The sequence below is a fragment of the Bufo bufo genome, chromosome 8, assembly GCF_905171765.1.
Source record: "Bufo bufo chromosome 8, aBufBuf1.1, whole genome shotgun sequence".
Taxonomy (NCBI): Eukaryota; Metazoa; Chordata; class Amphibia; order Anura; family Bufonidae; genus Bufo; species Bufo bufo.
This window is the reverse complement of record NC_053396.1, coordinates 146,176,146-146,198,741: the sequence shown is the minus strand read 5'-3', so window position 1 is coordinate 146,198,741 and position 22,596 is coordinate 146,176,146. Positions and strand designations below refer to the sequence as shown.

Genomic DNA, 22,596 nt, shown 5'->3' with positions numbered 1-22,596 from the left:
AGTCAGTGTGCAATTTAAGCTAGAAATTTTCTTGGTTTTTAAAAACACACTTTTTTGCCAAAATACCAAATTTTACAGCCCTTGCAGCATCAGCATGTGTGAAATTCAAGGGTTATATACGGCTGTCATATTCAGTTATTAAACAAACACCCAGTTTGGGGGAAAAACTTAAATTGCGGCCTAGTTTGGATCAGTACATGTGAGATACACCCTTTACATACTGTGGTTCTATTTACTTATTTGAAATACAACCATTTTGGGCAAACAAATTTAATTGTGGCCTAGTCTGGATCAGTCGGTGTGAGATACACCATTTAGATACTGTGGTTATATTCTTCCATTAATAAAACACCCTTTTTTGGGCAAAATACACAATTTTCTGGCCTTGCAGCATCAGCACGTGTGAAATTCAAGGGTTATATACTGCTGTCATATTCAGTTATTAAATAAACACCTGTTTTGGGCAAAAAAGTTTATTTTGAAACCTTTGCTGCATATGTCATTGTGAGATACACCCTTTACATACTGTGGTTTTATTCAGTTATTTGAAATACAGCCATTTTGGGCACAAATCTTTAATAGCGGCCTAGTCTGGATCAGGGCGTGTGAGATACACCCTTTACATTCTGTGGTTCTATTCATTTATTTGAAATACAGCCATTTTGGGCAAACAAATTTAATTATGGCCTAGTCTGGATCAGTCGGTGTGAGATACACCATTTAGATACTGTGGTTATATTCTTCTATCAATTAAACACCCTTTTTTGGGCAAAATACACAATTTTTCTGGCCTTGCAGCATCAGCACGTGTGAAATTCAAGGGTTATATACTGCTGTCATATTCAGTTATTAAATAAACACCCGTTTTGGGCAAAAATGTTTATTTTGCAGCCTTTGCTGCATATGTCATTGTGAGATACACTCTTTACATACTGTGGTTCTATTTAGATATTTGAAATACAGCCATTTTGGGCAAACAAATTTAATTGCGGCTTAGTCTGGATCAGTCGGTGTGAGATACACCATTTAGATACTGTGGTTATATTCTTCTATTAATAAAACACCCTTTTTTGGGCAAAATTCTAAATTTTTCTGCCCTTGCAGCAACAGCACCCTTTACATACTGTGGTTCTATTAAATTATTAAACAAACACCCATTTTGGGCAAAAAACTTTAATTGCGGCCTAGTCTGGATCAGGGCGTGTGAAATTCACCCTTTGCATACTGTGGTTCTATTCAGTTATTAAAAAAACACCTATTTTGAGCACAAATCTTTAATTGCGGCCTAGTCTGGATCAGGGCATGTAAGATACACCCTTTACATACTGTGGTTCTATTCAGTTATTAAACAAACACCCATTTTGGGCAAAAAACTTTAATTGCGGCCTAGTCTGGATCAGGGCTTGTGAGATACACCCTTTACATACTGTCGTTCTATTTAGGGCAAGATCCGAAATTTGAAAAATATGAGGAGAGCGTCAAATAAGGGTCGTGGCCCAGGTCGTGGTGCTGCTGGTGGAGCTCCTGTTGCAGGGAGAGGACGTGCTCGATCTGTGCCAGCTACACGCACAAGTGAAACCCCTTCCACAGGTGCGAGTAGGCGACTGAGCCTGCAGCGGTATTTGGTCGTGCATAATGCGGCTCTACGAATGGCGAGGCCCGAACAATTACAGGTGATAGTAGATTTGGTTGCTGACAGTGCCTCTAGTTCCTTCACATTGTCTCCCACCCAGTCTCCTGCTGAAAGATCAGAGTTGGCACCTGCAGCCGATGTCCATCAGTCTTTCTCCTCACCCCCTTGCAAATCAGCCAAGCAGTCTGAGCCCCAAGTCATGCAGCAATCTATTCTGCTTTTTGATGACCCTGTTAGCAGGGTTTCCCAGGGCCATCCACCTATCCCTGCCGCCGAAGTGGAAGAGATTAGGTGCATCGATGCCCAACCACTTATGTTTCAAGATGAGTACATGGGAGGACCATCACAGCACGTCTCGGATGATGACGAAACACAGGTGCCAGCTGCTGGGTGAAGGCTTGGTGGAAGATGATGTGGAGGACGATGAGGTCCTCGACCCCACATGGAATCAAGGTCATGTGAGTGACCTATGTAGTTCGGAGGAAGAGGCGGTAGTCGCACAGAGCCACCAGCACAGCAGTACGCCTGCTACTGCCCACCGCAGCAAGGGACAGAGCACACCAAAGCCAGCTCCAAGGAGTTCCCTGGCGTGGCAGTTCTTCAGACAATGTGCTGACGACAAAACATAAGTGGTTTGCACGCTGTGCAATCAGAGCCTGAAGCGAGGCCTAAACGTTCTCAACCTGAGCACAACCTGCATGACCAAGCATCTAAGTGCTAAGCACGAGCTGCAGTGGAGTAGACACCTCAAAAACCAAGAAAGGTCTCTGGCTCCTCCTGCTTCCTCTTCTGCTGCAGTCTCGGCCTCTTCATCTACCTCTGGAGTGACAGTGTCACCTGCCACCCCGCAAAAAGAAGATCTGCCACCTGGGTCACCAAGCATCTCCACAATGTCCCACGGAAGCGTTTAGCTCTCCATCTCCCAAACACTGGAGAGGAAGAGGAAGTACCCACCTACGCACCCGCAATCCCTAGCCCTGAATGCCAGCATTTCTAAATTACTGGCCTTTGAAATGCTGTCATTCTGTCTGGTAGAGACAGATAGTTTTAAAGGCCTTATGGCGGTGGCTGTCCCACAGTATGTCGTGCCCAGCCACCACTACTTTTCCAGGCGAGCCATCCCTTGCCTGCACAACCAAGTGGGGGACAAAATAAGGTGTTCACTGCGCAACGCCATCTGTGGCAAGGTGCACCTCACTACGGATATGTGGACCAGTAAGCACGGTCAGGGACGTTATATCTCCATAACAGCACACTGGGTAAATGCAGTAGCGGCTGGGCCCTTAGGCGGATAGCAGTTTGGCACATGTCCTTCCACCACAGAGGATTGCAGGGAGCTTTAGTTTGCCTCCTGTTGCTTCCTCCTCCTACTCATCCTCTACCAGCTCCTCATTCGGTCAGCGTAACACCTGAACCACCAACTTCAGCACAGCCAGGGGTAAACGACAGCAGGCAGTTTTAAATCTTATCTGTTTGGGGAACAAACCTCACACCGCGCAGGAGCAGGAGCTGTGGACGGGCCTTGAACAACAGATCGATGAGTGGTTGGTGCCAGTGAGCCTCAAGCCTGGCCTGGTGGTGTGCGGTAATCTGCGAAATCTCATAGCAGCTCTGGGACTAGCCGGTTTGACGCACATACCTTGCCTGGCGCATGTGCTGAATTTGGTGGTGCAGAGATTCCTTAAAAAATTACCCCGATATGTCAGAGCTGCTGCATAAAGTGTGGGTCGTCTGTGCGTGCTTTTGGCGTTCTCACCCTGCTGCTGCTCGCCTGTCAGCGCTGCAGCGTAACTTTGGCTTTCCTGCTCACCGCCTCATATGCAACGGGCCCACATGGTGGAATTGCACATGCTGGCCAGACTGTGCGAGCAGCAGCAGGCGATAGTGGAGTTTCAGCTGCAGCATGCACGAGTGAGTCGCTTGGCGGAACATCACCTGTTTTCCTTCCGAGCCCTGTGTTCCTTGTTGCGCTGTTTCGAGTACTCCACCAATATGGCCAGTGCCGATAACGCAGTTCTCAGCGTAACTATCCCACTTCTATGCCTCCTTGAAAAAAACGCTGCTAACAATGATGGAAGAGGATGTTGCACAGGAGGAGGAGGAGGAAGAGGGATCATTTCGTAGGGTTTCCGGCCAGTCATTCACAAGTGGCTCTGAGGGTGGGTTCCTGCACCCACAAATGCCAGGTACACAATTTTCCAGCCAGGGCACAGTTCTGGAGGATGACGAGGTGGAGGATGAGGAGGAGGAGATGGAGGAGCAGGAACCATGTTCACAGCAGGGTGGCACGCAGACCAGGTCATGGCCATCACTGGTGCGTGGATGGGGGGCTACAGAGGACACAGATAATACACCTCCAACAGAGGACAGCTTTTCGTTGCCTCTGGGCAGCCTGGCACACATGAGCAATTACATACTGCAGTGTCTTCGCAATGACCGCCGAGTTGCCCACATTCTAACTTGTGCTGATTATTGGGTGGCCACGCTGCTGGATCACCATTACAAGGACAACGTACTGTCCTTAATTCCATCACTGGAGCGTGATCCTAAGATGCGCGAGTACAAGCGCATGCTGGTAGTCGCGCTGCTAATGGCATTCCCATCTGACAGAGGGGGCAAAGTGGAAGCACAAGGCGAAGGCAGAGGAAGAGGAAGAGGTCGCTAACGCAGCTGGGGCACCTCAGAAGGAAGGGTTAGCATGGCCGAAATGTGGAAAAGCTTTGTCAGCATGCCACAACAACCAGCACCACCAGCTGATATGGAACGTCTTAGCAGGAGGCAGCATTTCATCAACATGGTGGAGCAGTATGTGTGCACACGCCTACACTTACTGAATGACGGGTCTGCCCCCTTCAACTTCTGGGTCTCCAAATTGGGCACATGGCCTGAGCTTACCCTTTACGCCTTGGAGGTGCTGGCCTGCCCTGCAGCCAGTGTATTATCTGAACGTGTGTTTAGCACGGCAGGAGGCGTCATCACAGACAAGCGCAGCCGCCTGTCCACAGCCAATGTGGACAAGCTCACGTTCATTAAAATGAACCAGGCATGGATCCCACAGGACTTGTCCGTACCTTGTGCAGAATAGACATGTATACCGGCCTTAACCAGCCATTGTTATACTGCAGCGCAATTGCTCATTCTTATATTTTGGATATTTCACACTCTTTTGGAGTGTACCCTAATAAAAAAATATATATATAATAATTAAAACCAAAAACCAGTGTTGGCAACCTCGTCCTTCTCCACCGCCGCTTCCACCTACACCACTACGTCCACTGCCTCCTCAAACTCCTACTCCATATGGAACTCCATTACATTTTTGGGTGAGATTCACAAATTTTTGGGTGTGATGTACCACTGCTATACCTAGTAGACAGGTAAAAAAAAAAATATAAAAATTTGTCAGTTACATTATCGGGTGAAATTCACCAATTTTTGGGTGTGATGTACCACTGCTATTCCTAGTAGACAGGTAATAAATTTAAATTTATTATTTTTTTTTCATTTTCGCTTGACAATATATATATATATTTTTTCTGTAATAGACCCCTGCTCTACAAAGTAGTCAGGTTAATAAATTTCTGTAATTTTTCTGTTACATTCTTGGGTTGACATTTTACAATTTTGGACGTGAATAAACCCCTGCTCTGCATAGGTGATAGGGAATAAAATTTCTGAAATTCTTATTTAATTGATGCACGCCACCTCCTTTCATTAAATGCTTAAACTTTAAAAAGTTGTCCCACATTTGTGCTTCAATAATTTTTCCCACATTTGCGCTTTAATAATTTGTCCCACATTTGCACTTAAATAATTTGTTCAACATTTGCGCTTTAACAGCTTTTCCCACCTTTTTGCTCGTCCAAATTTTTTTTTTATCCATGTATCTCCTTTGGATGTGGTCTCTCTTTCTCACGCTCCCTCTCCGGCGTGGAACCCTGATTCGCCGATAACTGTGATCAACATGGTCGGCTCAGAAAAGAACATCAAAAGTTGATAGAGAAGATATCCAAATTGATGGTGGACGTCACGGGGGCACCTCTGCATAGGTAACAGGAACATAAATTTTAAAAAATCGTCTGTTACATTGTCAGGTGACATTTTTCTAATTTTGCCTGATAGAAACCCCTGCTCTGCATAGGTGATAGGGAATAAAATTTAAGAAATTCTTCATTAATTGATGCGCGCCACCTCCTTTCATTCAATGCTTAAACTTTAACAAGTTGTACCACATTTGCGCTTCAATAACTTTTCCCACATTTGCGTTTCAGTAATTTGTCCTACATTTGCGCCTCAATAACTTTTCCCACATTTGCTCTTCAGTAATTTGTCCCACATTTGCGCTTCAATAACTTTTCCCATATTTCCGCTTGTAACGGACCGTTTCAGCAGACAAGGGGTTAAAATCCGTTTAGGCGATGTGCCTCTTTCTGAGAGACAGGCACAGCTACTGCAGGACACCAAACCCCCTAACTGGATACAAAGTAGCACTCCAAACTGGAATCTCACGAATAGCTGCTAGCAGACGAACAGGAATCAGCTTACACTCCTGGCAATCAGTCTCTAACAGCATACAGCGGATCCCCCCAATAACGAGACAAGGCTCCGTGTTGAGGGTCAAGCAGTGGTCTGAGGTGCTGGCACACCCAGCCTGTTTTTTATTACAGTTTTTGCAATTACAGGTCAGCCCACAGGGAGGTATAAAACAACCAAGCCCATCTGGTGTACACGCCCCTAGGGGACCAGAATGAAGACTTGTGACATAGGACAGATATGCAGCACTGTAGGATACACAGAGACAATACATCCCCACAATGCATCATGGTTTCCTCCTCTCTGCCCTGGAGACACCCGAGGCGTAATCCAATTATCTCTCAAGACAAAGAGAAATCACCAATACACATGTGCAGACAACAGGACAGACATCACCATTTAAACACACAATGGGACAATGGCACAATAGAAAAACACCCAGCATATTCCTCCCAAGCTGACAAGTTACACTTATTATAAATTGTTACAACTTTGTGAGTTTACATTGGCCATACATATAACTTACATCAATTTAAACAGTATAACTTGGGGACAAACCTATCCAAAATTCACTTGAATAGGTTCAGGGGTTTAAAGGGTTTCTATCACTTCGTTTCACCTATTTAGCTTTCAGACACTAGCGATCCGCTAGTGTCTGCTTTATCTAACCATCCTAATATAAGAGCTTATTGTCCTGCCGTTTAGCTAAAAAAATAACTTATATAGATATGCAAATGAGCCTCTAGGTGCTATGGGGGCGTGATTAGCACCTAGAGGTTCCGTCTACCTTAACAAACTGCCGCCGCCCAGCGCGTCCCTCCAGCCCGCCCATCTCCAGCTGAAGCGATCCTCTCCGTGCGCGTCTCTGTTCTGCGCATGCGCAGTGAATGTCTGATCGCTTCCCTGCTCAGACATCTCCACTGCGCCTGTTCCTCGGAGCACTATGACGTCATCGGCGCAGGCGCAGTGGAGATGTCTGAGCAGGGAAGCGATCAGACATTCACTGCGCATGCGCCGAATACGAGGAGCATCGCATTCCGGAGGAGATGGGCGGGCTGGAGGGACGCGCTGGGCGGCGGCAGTTTGTTAAGGTAGACGGAGCCTCTAGGTGCTAATCACGCCCCCATAGCACCTAGAGGCTCATTTGCATATCTATATAAGTTATTTTTTTAGCTAAACGGCAGGACAATAAGCTCTTATATTAGGATGGTTAGATAAAGCAGACACTAGCGGATCGCTAGTGTCTGAAAGCTAAATAGGTGAAACGAAGTGATAGAAACCCTTTAAAAGTTAGTATGGGCCATAATCCTGAGGCAAGAGGCTGATAAACAGGCCTCTCCAAAACCCAGTGGCGAGGTTGGTTTCGCCACACCGCTCGATCCCAAAAAAATGTAATCCATTTATTTCCCTTGGATGTGGTCTCTCTTTCTCACGCTCCCTCTCCGTCGTGGAACCCTTATTCGCCGATAACCGTGATCAACATGGTAGGCTCAGAAAAGAACATTGAAAGTTGATAGAGAAGATATCCAAATGGATGGTGGACGTCACAGGGACGTGCGATCAGGCAGAAGTTAGCTAGAGTCAACAAAGCGGCAGCAGGGCCTCTCCTGGCTAACGTTTACAAATCAAAAATACCACAGTGACATTCCCTATAATTTTTTATTAATAATTCCAGTAACAGGGCATCTTAAGAGTCCTGTATTGTTGTTTATCGTCACTACCTCCCCGAGTCGGGAGTGGGTAATTGCCGCGCGCCCCCTCTTTAATTCGGAAGCTTATGCTTCAATACTTTGTCCCACATTTCCACTCAATTACAATTAATTTCATCTATTGACCTCCCTTGCATGGGGCATCCTTTTCTCAGGCTCCCTCTCCGGCCTGGAACCCTAATTCCCCGCCACTCGTGATCACCATGGTAGGTGCATAAAAGAACATTGAAAATTGATAGAGCAGATATCAAATTGAATTGTGAACATCACGGGGACGTGCGACATGGTGGGGCAGTAAGTGTGCACATACCTACACGAACTGACTGACAGTGCGGATGCGGTGCGATTTTCACGCACGGTTGCTAGGAGACGATCAAGATGGGGACCCGATCATTATTATTTTACCTTATAACATGGTTATAAGGGAAAATAATAGCATTCTTAATACAGAATGCATAGTACACTAGGGCTGGAGAAGTTAAAAAAAAATAAAAAATAATTTAACTCACCTTAATCCACTTGTTCACGCAGCCCGGCTTCTCTTCTGTCTTCATCTTTGCTGTGCAGTAGGAAAAGGACCTGTGGTGACGTCACTGCGCTCATCACATGGTCCGTCACATGATTCATCACCATGGTGATGGACCATGTGATGAGCGCAGTGACGTCACCACAGGTCCTTTTCCTATTGCACAGCAAAGATGAAGACAGAAGAGAAGCCGGGCTGCACAAACAAGTGGATAAAGGTGAGTTAAATTATTGTAAAAAAAATTTAACCTCTCCAGCCCTATTGTACTATGCATTCTGTATTAAGAATGCTATTATTTTCCCTTATAACCATGTTATAAGGGAAAATAATACAATCTACACAACACTCAACCCAAACCCGAACTTCTGTGAAGAAGTTCGGGTTTGGGTACCAAACATGCCGATTTTTCTCATGCGCGTGCAAAACGCATTACAATGTTTTGCACTCGCGCATTTTCCCGCAACGCACCCGCATCTTATCCGGCCCAAAAACATGACGCCCGTGTGAAAGAAGCCTAAGTGATTTTGTGGCTGGAGGTATATTAGACGCTCATTGGATATAAATTTTACTGCAGGCAAGTGGAGTATAGGCCCCAAACATTAGGCATTCACCGGACAAAAAAGATCAAGTGATTATGTGGCTGGAGGTATATTAGACGGTCTTTGGATATCAATTTCACTGCAGGCGAGTGGAGTATAGGCCCCAAACATTAGGCATTTACCAGACAAAAAAGATCAAGTGATTTTGTGGCTGGAGGTATATTAGACGGTCAGTGGATAGCAATTTTACTGCAGGCCGGTGGAGTACAGGCCCCAAACATTAGGCATTCACCGTACAGAAAATAACAAGTGATTATCGGCCTGGATGTACATTAGGCAGTCACCGTATAACAATTTTACTGTTGGCCAATTAGATTATAGTGATGAGCGGCAGGGGTCATATTCGAATTTGCGATATTTTTTTTTTACTCGAAAAATCAGAAAGATAATGATTGTGTAATATGCGAATTTTTGGAATTCGAATTTTTGAATTCAAATTTTTTATCGCAAATTTTTCAACTTACAACTATTAGACAAAGAAGATTATAGCACTATATTAGCTAAATTGCTCTATATTCGATTTTTTTCGAATATTCTCTATATTGCTATAACTTAGTTTTTTCGAATATTCGTACTATTCTAAAACAAGAATATTTAGCAATATAGCGAATATTCAAAAAAAACGAATATAGAGCAAAATTCGCAAACACTACTACTCCTAAAGTCAAGTATATTGCAGACTTCTTATTGGCCCACAAGCTAGAAGCAGTGAGGGATCATGTGTACTGCTAAAAAAAATAATTAAAAAAATCGAAAAGAAAAAAAAAAGAAAAAAAATTTGAATATTCAAAATTACGAATATATATAACTATATTTGAAATATTCGCGAATTTTCGAAGTACCTATATTCGCAATAAAAATTCGAAATTGAAATATTCGTGATCAACACTATTAGATTATAGGCCCCAAAAATTATACATTCATCGTACAGAAAAGATCAAGTGATTATGTGTCTGGAGGTATATTAGACGCTCATTGGATATCATTTTTGCTGCAGGCCAGTGGACAATAGGCCCCAAACATTAGGCATTCACCGTACAGAAAAGAACAAGTGATTATGTGGCTGGAGGTATATTAGACAGTCATTGGATAAAATTTTTACTGTAAGCCAGTAGAAATATATGTCAAATACATATGTTTAAAAGAACTAAAAATATAAAATTGGATTAAAAATATGGCTAACAAAATCCCCCTCTCTTGAATAAACCCCAAATGATAATAGTTGAAAATTCAATAACACGTGGTCGTCACAAGTGTTAAATTTCTCCAAGGCCCTAACAATTAGTAATTTACCGTACAATAAAGATCAAGTGATTATGTGGCTGAAGGTATATTAGACGGTCATTGGATAACAATTTTATTGCAGGCCAGTGGAGTACAGGCCCCAAACATTATGCATTCGCCGGACAGAAAAGGCCTTTTATGACGCTTTATTTACATAGGACAGGGACCATTCTTTGTTCTGGATGGTGGAAGATATGTGTGGGCTGGCATGAGGAAATTCAATTAAACGTGGTCGTCACAGGTGTTGAATTCCTCCGAGATCCATGCCTCATTAATTTTTAGAAATGTGAGGTAGTCCACCCTGTCCTGAGCTAGGTGAGTGCGCCTATCGGTCACGATCCCCCCTGCTGTGCTGAATGTCCTTTCGGACAGGACACTCGACGAGGGGCAAACCAAGAGTTCCATGGCAAATTGTGCCAGCTCTGGCCACAGGTCAGGCCTGCATACCCAGTAGTCCAGGGGTTCCTCGCTTCTCAGAGCGTCCACATCGGCTGTTAACCCGATGTAGTCAGACACCTGTCGGTTCAGGCGCTCCCTGAGGCTGGATCCGGAGGGTGGTTTTCGATGGGTTGGCTGCAAGAATGATATCATATTCAAAGTGACCAACACATCTTTAAACCACCCTCTTCTTGCTTGCATGCGCGGTAGAATTGGTACCCGCTCCTGTATCTCTATGGGTGGAAGTTCCTCTGCCAGCGCCCTCAACAGCAGAATGCAGTATCTCTCATAGCAAGGCCTGGAAATGCTGCATTCTGACAGTCCTTTGTGATTCTGGTAACATGTCCGCCATTTTGTTTTTGTATTGGGGGTCTAAGTACGTTTCCACCCAGTACTGGTCCTTGCCCTTTATGCTTTTTTAACGGGGGACCCTCTTCAAACACTGGATTATGAAAGCCCCCATTTTCACTAAATTAGAAGTGGTGGAGTGGCCTGGCTCCTGCTTATTAACCAGGAGAATATCATCCTTGGTCTCTTCCCCCCAGCCACTGACAACACCAGGGTTCCCCGAAAAGTTTAAAGGCTGCTCTTCTTGCTCCTCCTCCTCCCCCCTGCCACCATCCTCCTCTTCAGACTCCTGCTGACTTGTCTCAGATGGAGTAGCCCCCTGGAAAATCATCCAACATTGTGACTTCCTCATCTTCCAGCTCCTACTCCATGACGGGTTTGTGGGTTCTGACGGTGTTGCTCCCACTGGGCTTGGTGATGGGAGCTGAATGATAAATAATTGATGCTATGTATACGTCCCTACATTGTCGATACTAAAATATTACTGTCTGATGGCAACGCTAAAACAAAATAATGATAAACTTTATTACTTTATTAATTAAAACCGGAGTCAAAGACTCATAACTCAAAAGTATCAGGCTAGGGTATTTCCCTAAGGTGCGGGGAAGAGATATACAAGTAGCTTGTGTATCTCCTATCCCTAAATGTATTGCTAGGGTCTAGGAGGGTGTTATCTCTAAACCCTATTGAGACTTGGTAACACCGTCAATGTGCGCATCAGTATTACTCTGGAATCTGGATATGGACACCTCCTCACACATAAGGTAGGTGTATTGTCCAGTATGCTATCACTGCTATACAAGAGCTCACCACAGGGATAGTACTATGGTGTTTGTGAAAACCGCCAGGAGTCACTTTCCCTGCTCTACGCGTTTCTTTGTGGTGGTTCGTCAGGAGGAAGTACAGGAGGTAACTTAGTATTAAGAAATTGAATCCCTACACAGAGTGGCGTGCAGGATCGCAGTGTATCGGTGCTGTGATGCGTAGAGCAGGGGTAGTGAGGGCTGCACTCAGGGATAGTGTTATTATCGGAGGTGTCCAGAGTGGATAATCAGCTGTTTCCACTTGGACTCCTGCCGGTTTTCACACACACCATAGTACTATCCCTGTGGTGAGCTCTTGTATAGCAGTGATAGGATACTGGACAATACACCTACCTTATGTGTGATGAGGTGTCCATATCCAGATTCCAGAGTAACACTGATGCGCACATTGATGGTGTTACCAAGTCTTAATAGGGTTTAGAGATAACACCCTCCTAGACCCTAGCAATACATTTAGGGATAGGAGGCACAAAAGCAACTTGTATATCTCTTCCCCGCACCTTGGTGATATACCCTATCCTGATACTTGAGTTATGAGTCTGTGACTCCGGTTTTAATTAATAAAGTAATAACGTTTATCATTTTGTTTTAGCATTCCTATTAGGTAGTAATGTCTTTGTGATGGGAGGCCAGGTGCCTTCTTAAGGCGGTCATCTCTAGGTGAGTGTTGGGCTTGCTGCGACTTATGCGTTGACAGCACAGGCTGCAGATGGCAACACTATTGTCAGCAGTTGATACGTTAAAAAGAGCCCTCAATGCGGAGCCATGTGCCGGCGTCCTGGGAGCAGTAGATATGACCGTTCATGGTGGATGGCTCTCTCCAGATACATTTGCAGTCTGCATTTTGCCTCCTGTGCACTGCAAGTTCTGCCTGCTTCTCCTCTTTCTACCCCCTCTCTGCTGCTCTGTCTTTCCCTCTGAACTCCTCTCCTCTTCCTCTCTTATGGGCACCCATGTGACATCCATCGACACGTCATCATCGACACCTTCACCACCACTGACATTAGAGATTTCTGAGTAGGCAGCAACAGCGGGGACATCCGTCCTTGGGCTGATCTGGTGTACTTTCGTCAGACCGCTTAGTGGCGGCCGTTGCTACCTCCTCTTCCGGATACGATGCAGTGCATCGGTAAGGTCTGGGATTGGATGGGAAAATTATTCCTCTGGCTTAAGTGGAGTGGCTATGGTGGTGGTGGTGGTGAACACAGCAGAGAGCGAGCAGGGTGCAGATACAGAGGATGAGGAAGGTGCAGAAGCGGAAGGCTGAGTGAGCCACTCAACCAACTCTGGTGCGTCCTTTGACGTGATCGCACGCACCTTCTACAACTTCCCACTTAGGCTCCGGCCTGGTGCACCTGCCCAACCCCTACCACCCCTGCGGAAAGGCCTGCCTCCTTCTCTGCCTGTCATTTTCAAAATGACCCTGTGACAAAGTCCCTATAGAAGAGCAGTATTTGTGGAAGTAAGTATATTGCAGGCCTCAATCAATATTTGGTGGAAGCCGGAATATCAAACCCCTTAATCAATATTTGGTTAAATCCGGTGTATCGTAGGCCTCAATCTATATTTGGTGGAAGCTGGTATATCAATCCCCTCTACCAGTATTTTATCGAAACAGGTATATAGAACCCCTTAATGAGTATTCGCTGGAAGCTGGTATATCAAACCCCTTAATCAATATTTGGTGGAAGTTGTTGTATTGCAGACTTAAATCAATATTTGGTGGAAGCAAGTATATCAATCCGCTCTATCAGTATTTTGTGTAAACAGGTATATAGAACCCCTTAATGAGTATTTGCTGGAAGCTGGTATATCAAACCCCTTAATCAATATTTGGTGGAATCTGGTGTATCGCAGGCCTCAATCAATATTTGATGGAAGCCGTTATTTCAATCCCCTTTATCAGTATTTTGTGGAAACAGGTATATAGAACCCCTTAATGAATATTTGCTGGAAGCCGTTATATTAAACCCCTTAATCAATATTTAGTGGAAGCTGTTCTATCGTGGGCCTCAATCAACATTTGGTGGAAGCTGGTATATCAATCCGCTCTATCAGTATTTTGTAGAAACAGGCATATAGAACCCCTTAATGAGTATTTGCTGGAAGCTGGTATATCAAACCCCTTAATCTATATTTGGTGGAAGTCGGTGTATCGCAATCCTCATTCAATAATTTGTGGAAGCCAGTTTATCACACCCCTCAATTAATATCTTGTGGAAGCCAGTGTATCACACCCCTCAATCAGTATTTTGTGGAGGTTGGTGTATCACACCCCTCAATCAATATTTTGTGGAAGGCGGTGTATCACACACCTCAATCAGTATTTTGTGTAAACATGTATATCAAACCTCTTAATCAGTATTTTGGATCCCTTAATCAGTCTTTTGGCGGCAACAGGTATCTCACACTAGTTGCAATTAGTTTTTCCAATAGCGTTTGTACCTCTAACTAGCTGCGGTATCTCAGCAGAACCGCACACAACTGCTGCACAATACTAATGCACTATAATATTCTTTCTATGTTAGAAGGTATATTATAGGTATATCACACCCCTCAATTAGTTTTTTTGGGGGGCAACAGTTATATCACACCAGTTGCAATTAGTTATTTGAATAGCGTTTGTCCCTCTATATAGCTGCGGTATCTCAGCAGAACCGCACACAACTGCTGCACAATACAAATGCACTATAATATACTTTCTATGTTAGAAGGTATATTATAGGTATATCACACCCCTCAATCATTTTTTTTGGGGGGGGGAAACAGGTGTATCACACCAGTTGCAATTACTTACTCTAATACCGTTTGTCCCTCTATCTAGCTGCAGTATCTCAGCAGAACCGCACACAACTGCTGCACAATAAAAATGTACTATAATATACTTTCTATGTTAGAAAGTATAAGTATATCACACCCCTCAGTATGTGACACCTATCGATAGCACACCTATACCAGACCTTAAAAGGACTTTTGTGGCCCTATTAGCTAGCGTTTGTTGTCCCTAACAGTCTCTCCCTGCTCCACACAGCAACCTCTCCCTACAGTGGCAAAAAACAGAATGTAAAATGGCTGCCAGATCGGGTTTATTTATAGGTTACGGGGTTTGTCCATGTGCTGAAACGTCTCAATTGGCTGTCCTGTTCCACCTGGTGGATGTTTCATGGGTCAAAGTTCGGCACAATGCAAAAGAATATGGCACTGGCGGACATCGCCGTATGTCCGCATGTTCAGCGAACCGCGAACGAGCAAAGTTCACCGCAAAACGACCGCCGAGTGAACCACAATGCCATCTCTATTCAAAATGACCTGAAAATCATTATTTTGTAGAAACAGTGCAGCGTAACTATAATTGCTCCTTCCCATACAATTTACCCCTGCTGATCTGAGGATAGGTCATCATTATTTTAATAATGCACCACTATTTTTACCATTCCAACCCAGTGAAAAAGTTATTAAAATGTATCACACATGAAATGTGTTTTTGTATGCTACATTAAATAGCAAATAAATCAGCATGCTAGAACTGGAACCTTGTTATATCATGCAAAGATATGAACATAGGACACTAATTCACATGACAAAAAAATGCCCTACTGTTGGTATGATTGGTAATAATCAAACTGACACAGCTCGACCTCATGTTGTTTCTAACAAAGATACAGATGTGTTTTATTTGATAACAGGGGAAGAAAACCACAAGGAGGAGTAAGAGGCACACTTGTGGTTAAAGATCATTTTGATGAATCTCGGCAGCCTGCTGTCTGTGTCCTGTACCATAGGACGTCAAATCTGGTCTGCTGAAATCAGTCTTTAACTTAAAAATTAAATTTAAATTGCATATCATCTGCTTTAAAGTCATAATGGTTAATATACAATATGCTGGGTGTCATAAAGGTCAGATGGCAGCTGCGTAAGCACCAGCAATCTTTAGCCTTTCCTAGATTGTTTAATTATGGTAAACTTTGTTTAAAAGTCTAATGTTTTAAATGAGCAAACGGGCTGCAATAATTATGCAAAAAGCTCTAATATTTCATAGGCGACACCACATTTCAATTGTATGAATGGCTCTACATTTAAAGGCTGAATTACACTGGCAGATTTTCTGCCAGATGTTCGCTAACAAGTGTTCATAGTAACGCTCATTAGCGATCATCTGACAGTGTAATACTGCCACCGATTACCCGATGAACGAACGCTTGCATGCTAAAAGATCATAATTTGCCTGCGGCAGATTGCGCTGCTGTCTAATCACATTCTGCAGCCGGAAAACAGCTAGATAGCATAGAGATGAGCGATAGCATAACGAGCACTACTCCCCATACTGTGAAGGAGATCCCTGCATGTAATAGCAGCGGGCTCCTCCGCTAGCGAGCAGGTGATTGCCAGGAAGGAACGTTTTCCTCCTGACAATTGCCTATATCAGGCATGCTCAACCTGCGGCCCTCCAGCTGTTGTAAAACTACAAATCCCACAATGTACTGCTGTCGGCTGATAGCTGTAGGTTGTTCGGGCATGCTGGGAGTTGTAGTTTTGCAACAGTTGGCGGGCCGCAGGTTGAGCATGCCTGGCCTATATAATCGCTAGGTCTAATACAGGCTTAACCCAAGTGTGTTTTTTTGTGGAGATGCCAGCATGCTCTTTTTATTAGAACATGGGAATGTATGAATTATGGATTTTTTTTATCCAACTTAGCAATGATGATAATAATTTGAGATGGCAGAGTCAATTCCTTAGTTTTGAGATTTGCAGCAAATCAAACTCATATTGGAGAATCAATGGAGAAGAGAATTTCTAAAGATTAACTTCTCTCTAATGATGATAATGACCATCACCATCATCATCAGAACCACCATCTTCATTCAGGCTCATTGCTGTAAGTCATTTTGTATCAAGATAAATTGCAAGAACTATATAAAAACTTGAGGGAGCTCATCAGTTTATTTTAGCCCTAAAACAAGGTGAATGATATCTGCAATAACATGATAGTATTAATATGGGTAATCTTCAATATGTAACCTAGTTAAATTATACAAGAGGGATAAGATTTTTGCCAGTTTGTATTATAAAACTAATTTTCACCAATTCAGGCTATATAGAATAAAATATAAAAGCAAAACACATAAAACATTGCACGAGATTTACAAATGTGTCTGAGCCCCCCAAAAATGTCTAAAAAGTGCTGCTAATTGCCACAATTTGGTTCATCGGTTTCTATTCTTTCAACTCACATGCTTAACAAAGAAGCAGGGCTTAGAGGATGGAGCTTTGTAAGAAAAGGGATGGGTCTAAGATGTGCCATTTTGTGCCAAAATTGTGTCACAATTCTGGCATAAAAATCTGTCTCAAAGTAAGCCAACCAATAGTTCATATAGATTCAGTAAAAAGTGTCTATCCCTGTATAACATCTGGTGCAGTTCTAGACAGCGTGTCTAAATTTAAGCTATCTTTAGGATTAGTAAATCTGGGCCATCGAGTTTTCTTAACATACAGTATACTGTACTGTACACCATGTGTGCGCATTGTGCAAATAGATAAGGTAACATATCTTTACATACTCTACTGGACAAATGTATACATTGCTAAACATGATGAAAGAAAATAATACAATTAAAAGCTAATATCCAGCTTACCCGCCGTGTGAAGCAGACATAGCAGCTAGACATTCTGGGAGTGACTCCTGGTAGGTTATCACAGGTATCTGAACCCATGCCAACTACAGTGCATCCCATAGCTGCTGGAAGGTGTATGGGGAGGATCTATAGAGCAAACATGATGATCAAGGGGGTCCCACAGATGTGCAACTGGGTTCAACTCTGGGGAATTAGAGAGCCAGGATAGAGCTTGGAAGTCTTGGTTATGCTCTTCCAACCAATGTCAGACATTTCTAGCTGTATGCCATGTCACGTTGTCTTGATTGAAGATCCCATCTTCCTCAGGAAAGACAATCAATATACATGCGTGTACATGATCTGCAAGGATGGATTTATATCCAAATCGGTTGCAAGTGCTTTCCACATAGATGAGTGGGCCCAGAGATTGCCATGAAAACATTCTCCAGACCACAATGCTGCCACCACCAGTTTGTGTTCTTCCAGCAATGGTTGCAGGGTGTTTGCTTTCTGATGTTTCTTGTCTGACACACCAACGTCCATCCACTGAAGCAGAAAACATGACTCATTATGCTAATCAGCTCCAAAGGGGCTCCAAAGCCGACAGATGGTCACTGCACCACTGCTAACAAAGTTGCATCAGCAGAAAAGGCTTAAATTTTCATGGCAGTATCAGAATTGAGCATCAATACTGATACTGCCATGACAATTTAAGCCTTTTCTGCTTATGCAACTTTGTTAGCAGTGGTGCAGTGACCATCTGTCGGCTTTGGAGCCCCATACATGGTAGAGCTTGCTGAACTGTTGTATTAGACACATGTATGTTAGCCCCTGGTTCATTTCGGAGAGTAGAGATGAGGGAGTTGATTTTAACTGAATCGGATTTGACTTGAGTTTTGTAAAAAATTTAGGTGGATCCAAAAATCAGAATTTTTGTTGATTCAATTTGCGTAAATTTTGGAGAGTGAGAGCAAAGGAGATAAAAAACAAAAACAAAAAAAACAACAACACATTTTTAGGCCAATTGGAGCACTTTCAATTTGGATAGGATCAATTTGGACCCAAATTGAAACAGCCAAGCAATTTAGCTGAATAGAACCCAAATTAGATGTTGAGTGTTTTTCTCATCTCTACTTGTGAGACATCCCAGCACGCATTGTGGACTTCTTATTCTTTCCAACTATACCCATGCTCTTTCTCCATTGGTAGAGTGACATTATCACCTCTCTTCACAACAATAATACTAAAAAATGAAGAGACAAGCAACCTGGGATCAGAAAGGTCTCCTTGCTTTCTATTTAGCCTTGATGGCTTAGCACATAAATATGAGCAAAACTTTTGGTGTCATTTGTTTTTATAGTATACTGCCTTTTTCCCTTTGTGTACAACACAGGTTTTAGGTGCCTTAATATTTAAAATGTAAACATAGAGGTTACTTATTATAGTGTGATATTTCATTAAAGAGGTATCCAGAAATTTGATATTGATGGCCTATCTTCAGGATAGCGAACACTCAAATAGCCTCCTGAGGAAATTGACCATGAAACACACTTCAGGGCGTGGTGGTGGTTCGGAATTGAGAAGGTTTACCTTCTTGGTTGTTTTTTGCTTTGTATTCATTTACCACTTGAATATTATATTGTTCACTTCATTTTCCACATCATATTTAAACATTTTGATTGTATACCCCAATATAATGTTGCTCTGCCTTAATAGTTGTCCACTCTGCCTCCTGACCACCACTCTCAATAGGAGATGGTTTTAACAACTTCTTAACTGTGTTTTACCTTTACCATTGTTATTTATATGAATGCAATTAACTTTCTACACAGATTACATCTAGTGTGATTACTCATGTATTTGTAAATTATTCAATATGCTTTGTATTGGTTTTCTAGCTTCAGGATAGGTGATAAATATCAGATTGGCTAGGGTCTGACTCCTGACATTCCCACCCGGTGCTGGGATTCGGACCTCCACCAATCTGATATTGATGACCTATCCTGAGATTAGCCTATCAATATAAAATTCCTGGATAACCCTGTCAGCAAAGCAAATGCCTATAATGAAGTCTATGTTGGAAAATATCAAATTACTATGTAACAATGTAAAAACCCTGCAGATAGAAAATATCTGTTATGCATTTGTTTTCATGGAAAATAATTTTTTCTCCAAAGTTTCATAAAAAGAACAAACGTCATTAATATGTCTTTCAAATAATGTGATCTAGTGAATATAATGGTAAAACAATGTGGCCTAGTGGATAATCCTCATTAGAATCAGTCTGTAATTTATTTTAAAATAAATTGCACTGCATCAGTCTTATTTAATCATAGTACTGAACCAAAATGGAAAGGTTAGATTTTAATAAGCATTTTCTAAAGGAAGAAGATTTTGACCTTTGCAGCATTCTTCTTCAATATATCATGGACATTTCCCCATACAGCCTCTGAGAAAGCTTGTTATATGTATGCACAAGTATGCAGTAAATATTCACACATTAATGTACTGCAGATGCAAAATGTTGATCAACAATTAAAATAAAACCGAGAGAAACTAAAACTGCACTGGAACATAATCCCTGGGGTCTTTTCCAGTCAAGAGTTCATGCACAACCATTTATTATCTCACTGCTGCTCTGTAATTATACCTTTCAAGATGCACATAATCTTGAACTAAATTTAGAACTGCTATGTTTTACAAATAGAATCTGTCTTTATCAAACCAGGATATGTTATTGCGTAAAACAATGCTTTTTATCAGTGTTAAAAGAAAATTATAAGTGGAAGCTGACACAAATACCCTATTACATGTACATTAAGAAATTGTTTTTGTTTCACAAAAGAATGAAATAATGATACTTAATTTGCTGCAGATAAGCAATAGAGGATTGCTACGGGACTGAACAATTCTGGTGTCACGGCTGTATGTGAGCAACAAGAGTATACACAGTAAAAAGAGCTACTGACCGGACCCAAACTAGGGAGGATAAAGGGTGACCCCTGTCAGACCCTCAAAGCTCTCCCTATGCTGCTAAAGCACATGCCCGGATCCAAATGGCGGAACGAGGCATGCCCGCGTACCTAAGACTGATGACCACTGTAACCCCTACAATAGTGGAAGGGGCACGGCCACCGGTGCCCTGCTCAGTATATGGAGGGAACCGTGGCCACCTCAGATCCAGTCAGAAAATAACCAGGTGCACAACAATGTCTGCACACTTAGCTGAAGGAGCTGCAGCCGCAGAGAAGACGGATCCAAGGACAGCTGGCAATATCCGGAGTGCTTGCTGCAGCAGAACACAGGTCCAGTGAACTGATAGCTACAAGTGAAGATACTCAAGCAAGAGCTACAACTGAAATGAGAAATATAATCCACGCCCTACAATAGGAGGAGGGGTGATTTAAAGGCAGGGAAATCAACCACAGGAGGAACAGCTGGGAGGAAGGAAACACAGAAAAACAGAGCTGTGAGAACGTCTCAAAGCTATGGTAGTGACAGTACCCCCCCTCTACTGGTGGACTCCGGACACCCAGGACCCACCTTCTCAGGATGAGCCCTATGAAATGCCCTGATGAGGCGAGTGGCTTTAATGTCCGACACCGGAACCCACATCCTCTCCTCAGGACCATAACCTTTCCAATGAACGAGGTACTGAAGAGAACCGCGGACAATGTGAGAGTCCACAATTCTGGAAACCTCAAACTCCAGATTGCCATCAACCAAAATCGGAGGAGGAGGCAAAGAGGAGGGTACCGTGGGCTGGACATATGGTTTTAAGAGAGATCTGTGAAATACATTATGTATCTTCCAAACCCTTGGAAGATCAAGACGGAAGGCAACAGGATTGATGACTGACAAGATTTTATAAGGCCCAATAAACTTGGGACCCAATTTCCAGGAGGGAACCTTCAGTTTAATATTTCTTGTAGACAACCACACCAGATCACCCACATTCAGGTCCGGACCAGGCACACGTCTCTTATCAGCCACACGCTTATACTTCTCACTCATCTTTCTAAGATTACTCTGAATCTTTTGCCAAATGGTAGACAAAGACGAGGAAAATCTCTCCTCCTCAGGTAAACCAGAAAGAGCCCCTCCCGAGAATGTCCCAAACTGCGGATGGAACCCATATGCACCAAAGAATGGTGACTTATCAGAAGATTCCTGACGACGGTTGTTCAGAGCAAACTCAGCAAGAGGGAGAAATGAACACCAATCCTCCTGGTTCTCTGCCACAAAACAGCGCAAATATGTCTCCAGATTCTGATTGAGGCGCTCAGTCTGACCATTCGACTGCGGGTGAAAGGCAGAAGAGAAGGACAGCCGAACCCCCAGGCGAGAACAGAAAGCCTTCCAGAACCTGGACACAAACTGCGTGCCTCTATCGGAAACAATATCAGAGGGAATGCCGTGCAATTTAACAATATGGTCGACAAAAGCTTGCGCCAACGTTTTAGCATTGGGTAAACCAGGGAAAGGTACGAAATGAGCCATCTTGCTAAAACGGTCCACCACCACCAGGATCACCGACTTCCCCGAGGAACGAGGAAGATCCGTGATAAAGTCCATGGACAGGTGTGTCCAAGGACGGGAAGGTATGGGTAACGGGAGAAGGGAACCTGAAGGCCGTGAACGAGGGACCTTAGCGCGAGCGCACGTCTCACAAGCAGCCACAAAACCCTCCACCGACTTACGAAGAGCCGGCCACCAAAATCTCTGAGCAATGAGATCTACCGTGGCTCTACTCCCGGGGTGACCAGCAAGAACCGTATCATGAAGCTCCTTGAAGAGTTTGTGACGTAGCTCAGGAGGCACGAACAACTTCCCAGAAGGACAACGGGCAGGTGCCTCAGTCTGGGCAGCCTGGACCTCGGCCTCCAAATCGGAATATAGAGCAGAAACAACTACCCCCTCCGCCAAAATGGGACCCGGGTCCTCGGAGTTTCCTCCTCCCGGAAAACAGCGAGAGAGAGCATCAGCCTTCACATTTTTGATCCCAGGTCGGAATGTAACGACAAAATTGAATCTGGAGAAGAACAGAGACCATCTGGCCTGTCTCGGATTTATACGTCTGGCCGACTCCA

The 22,596-nt window shown here is 43.5% G+C and overlaps 1 long non-coding RNA gene across 1 annotated transcript; it reads right to left on the bottom strand.

The window, feature by feature from the left end:
* Window positions 1-3,483: 3,483 nt before the first annotated feature.
* Window positions 3,484-22,392, bottom strand: LOC120978174. Its single transcript, XR_005774035.1, has 4 exons — window positions 22,382-22,392; window positions 18,067-18,070; window positions 12,879-12,891; window positions 3,484-3,568 (listed from the first exon to the last, which is right to left on the bottom strand). It is a non-coding gene; the product is annotated as an uncharacterized LOC120978174 (long non-coding RNA).
* Window positions 22,393-22,596: the final 204 nt, after the last annotated feature.